This window comes from Dermacentor albipictus, chromosome 8 (assembly GCF_038994185.2).
Source record: "Dermacentor albipictus isolate Rhodes 1998 colony chromosome 8, USDA_Dalb.pri_finalv2, whole genome shotgun sequence".
NCBI classification, from domain to species: domain Eukaryota; kingdom Metazoa; phylum Arthropoda; class Arachnida; order Ixodida; family Ixodidae; genus Dermacentor; species Dermacentor albipictus.
In genome coordinates this window covers 77,233,752-77,238,168 of record NC_091828.1, presented here as the reverse complement: position 1 = coordinate 77,238,168, position 4,417 = coordinate 77,233,752, and positions in this window count along the sequence as shown.

Below are 4,417 nucleotides of genomic sequence, written 5' to 3'. Positions count from 1 at the left end.
AGGCTCATGGTTACAGAGCACTCCCACATCCTCAGATAACCCTGAAGCCACACGTGCCTCTACAGACGTTAAGCCGACTGCCAGTTGGTTTTCAGAGTTTTGCCTCATCACACCGTTTTTTTTTTAGATATGTGCGCACAAGTGCGGTGTGCGCCCAGTGATGAGTAGAAATGTTGGGTGATTTCACTCGCTTACGCAATGCCAGAAACAGCAGTTCAAAAATGGTCCGCTTTCATTTTTCAAGGAAAAATGCTGCAGTAAATCCAAGTGCAGATAGATCACTGCGAGTACTCGCGCGGTGAGCGCCACAGCTGTCGCGATCTTCTCGTAGCGGTTATGACGTAAGTGGCAGTCAGTCCAACATTAATGATCAACCTTTCCTCAATATTATCGTAGCGCTGAAGATGCGCAGCCTTTCAAAGACGTGTAACATTCCACATGATCGGGAAATCACACATTAGCGTCGTCTTTTTCTACTCCCACCCTCCTGCATGGTGCGAGCATCTATGATGAAAATAGCGGCCCTAACTTTGTTGCGATAGCAATTATATGGACACTCCAGGCGCATTTCTGCCATCACCATGAGGTTCCGTATGAAAGATTGTGAGGGTGAGCTGGCTAACGTGGTTGACTCCCACTCGCAGGAACGAGCTACGCGACCCTAATGCGTGCCCTCTCCCGTGGCACGCCATGCAACGGGGGTCAGGCGAGGGATGATGGGCGTTCTTCTCCGGCCGCTGCAGGCATAGAGTTTCTCACTACATTACCTAGAGGTAAATCTGGCGCTGCTGCGCTGTGGTATGCATGGGAATGCCGGTATGTTGTGACTTCGGATTGGCATCGTTCTCGTAGAGACAGGACACCTTGAAGACGCGTTTGGCAAGTACCGTTCCGTCTGTCACAATGATTCATTTTCCACTATACCAGGACGTGAAAAGCTGTTTTAGCATTATTATTACGCGAAACCATGTTTTGTTTAACTATGAGAACTTGTTATTGTGTGTACAACTACATGTTACGTAAAAAGTATCAGTGGGCCGCTAAAGTTGGAGGACAGGACGACAAGGTTCGCGCTCGCTTTGAAACAGTTGGTCGTCTGTTCTTGCTTTTCTTCACTTGGTCATGCATTGTGGTTGAGTAAAGATGTAATATGCGTGAATGGAGACACTTTATGAAGATTTTACTTTGAGAACGCGTTATTTGCGTAGCCATATCCACGTTTTAGACGAAGCCTCTTACAACACCAGCCAACATGAGCCTCGCAGACACATATACCGTCATTCCCATGACGGCACGGTGCCCCCTTAAGAAACTCCCATAGACGGTGGCGCCAGATTACCCTCTAGGTGATATAGTGAGAAACTCTATGGCTGCAGGGTCTTTCCGTGTCCTCCTTGCCCGCCACTACGTACGTACAGAGTGGAGACATTGCGGCGTCTACTACGGCGCTGGACACGCGAATCGCGGACGCCGTACTAGACGCCTTTGGCGGGCGCCGTAAGGACGCGTTGCGGGCGCTCCTGTGTCTTGAAAGCAATTTGCGACGTGTCCAAAAGGCGCGCTCGCGCGGGCCTCGTCTTCAAAGCGATCTGCGATGTTTGCAGATTGCGCGTAGTGCCGCTGGCTTCGTATGCGCGTTTCGATCGCGTTTAAGCGACAGATGCACGGAGGTCAATTGGCTCGCGGTTTCTACCGCGATTCCTAACTCCAGGGTTTTCACAGACAGTTTCCGCTGCCGTTGAGTGGGATGTGTTGATGTTTATTTGTGCGCACGTGGTACTGTGCCGGTTAATTTAGTAAAAACACGGTGACGGGAGAGTTGGTTTGAAGGGACAAGCGAGACTGAACAAGGACGTAGGAAGTAGCAGAAACGCAAGCACAGCGCTGTCTCTAAGTGTCTGTTTTTTTTCCGTCCTTGTTGAATCACGCTTACATATTCTATCATTGTCAATTTACTTAGTAAGCGTACGTTTACCACTTTATACGGCCGATAAAACTACTTACTTACGTCATACAGCTATCTACTAACTTGCTATCGCAATCAGTCCTTCGCCTTTTGGGCGGAACAGCGAATTTTTTAAGACAATGTCTTCCTGGGCAAGTAACCACCACTTTCGCCTATCGGGCATGTTTTTTTCGAACGTTTCTTTATAAGCATCTTCACACACCATTAACGAAGAAGGTGCCGTCTATAAAATGTGACATGATGATGATGATAACGATGATGATGATCCGCATAACTTATTTTGAGATCTGCAATGATGTTGGCTACTACAATGACGATGAGGAATATTCTGGTTATATGAATAATATTGTGAAGTTGATTAGGATGATGATTATTATTGTGATGGTGACATAGGTGAATGGGATTATATTAATGATTATGGTAGTGACGATGGGGATAGATGACGACAAAAAATTGAGGCAGATCCCATCTCGTAATGACTGCTGATGGTAAAGCGTTAACATTGAATCAACACAGCTACACAACCTATCTTGCCGTTAAAACGTGTTATGTAAGAGGCGTGTAAAGCAGGGGGGGCTTCTCTTTCGTGCTTCCCTGAAGTACATCGTGCCATCTAGTGTTACTACGGCTAATCCTGCGCGTCGTCTTCGAAACGCATGGCATACTGGTTTGCGGGAACCCTGAGAAACACGTCATACCGCTATCAGGCTCCTCTCTCACACTTCGTTGGATGGGTCTATGGATGGATGGATGGATGGATGGTCGGTCGGTCGGTCGGTCGGTCGGTCGGTCGGTCGGTTGGTTGGTTGGTTGGTGGGACGGACGGACGGACGGATGGGTGCTATGAGCGTCCCCTTTAAAATGGGGTGGTGGATTGCGCCACCAAGCTCTTGTTATTTTGATGTTACCTGTGTTAAACAATTGTTACCTGTGTTAACAAAAGATCAGAAAAGGAAAAAAAACCTCGCGAGGAATTCTTATAAGCAAACTTTCTGAACCCCTATTGTGAACTGTGTTTTTGTACGCTTGCGCTCTTTGTCTTTTCCCTTCTTTTCTTCCGCCAATCTTCCAATCACATCTTACTAATCTTTATAGCAGACATGCTTAAGTTCTCCTTGCTTTAGCTGAACCCAAGGCCATGAAGGAGGCCAAAGGTGACTAAATCGTCGGTTGCGTAGATATCTTGAAATTAGCATAAAACATGCTCCGTCGTTACCGTAGCTTTGCCGCAGCAAGCACGTGCTTCTTCTTCTTTTTATATCGCTGTATATATGCGTGTTGTGAGGCATCCTGATCTCGCCTCGAAAAGTAATGAGCTCCCTTGAAGTTCTCGTAAATTGTTTCTTTCCTGAATTTTTTTTTCCTCTTATGTAGTTACTGATAGTAGGTTTCTTTTCCACTGCCGCCACCGATGAGATTATCTCAGCCTCTCTGATTTTCAGGTTGTCGTTCTTTGTGGCCATGTTGCTCGCCATACAGGCCGCATACTTGCTGGTAAGCTTCCTAGTTCTTTTCCTACGTTGTTTCTGGACACGCTGCGCCATCTTGAGACGTACCGAAATTGGCTCGCATGGCCTCCGAGACGAGAAGCGCGGAACTCCGCTGCCTGCGAACGCTGAGAATCGTTGCCTGACTTGCCGAACACCCAGTGGCACATACAGAGTCACCCAAGTTGGCGAGAGGTGAATTGAAGAGGAGCACACACCAAGTGAATTCAAGGCGCAGCGCACTAAGGCATTGGCCTGAAGGAGCTCTTTGAAAACACCCAGTGCATTTGTGGGGCAGCCTACTTATGCGTCGGGTTGCCGCCTTGAGGAACCTTTGTCACGTGGGTTTCATTCCGTTCAGCAACGTAGAAGTTTGAGGTATCCTTTACGTGTTCCAAGTTGGCATCAAAGAGGTTCATTAAAGTCCAGTACAGACAGAGTGGCACACTTCGGCGTGAAAGCATCTCTTCGAACAGTGGCACCTACCCAGTTCTGCATCCTACAATGACCCATGTCGGCGTGAAAGAGGTGCATCATATTGGCGCATATGTAAACATTGTGAAAACCTAATATCCCAAGTTGGACCGATGGTTGCTTTCGAACCCTTTTACCTCACTGCAGTGGCCCGATGCGCTACACATCCGAAAACAAGCTACCCAGTTAACCGGATGGGCGGGAAGACGGTTAGATACACACATAAATAGAAACATAGGTAGGCACACACATCATACATAGATAGGTAGCCCCCGGAAAGTTCGTGAAGCAGCCGAAGTATGCTAACGCATTGAAAAACGAAAGCCGAGTGAACCTATAGTGGAGGTTCATACACCGCATTGTTAACCCCATCTTACCCGCGCATGTTTGCGCCGCAACTTCACAACTACGCCTTCCCCACTAAGAAAACTAGCTTACATAACTATCGTACGGCCACAAATTGAGTACGCCTCTTGTACATGGTCTCCTC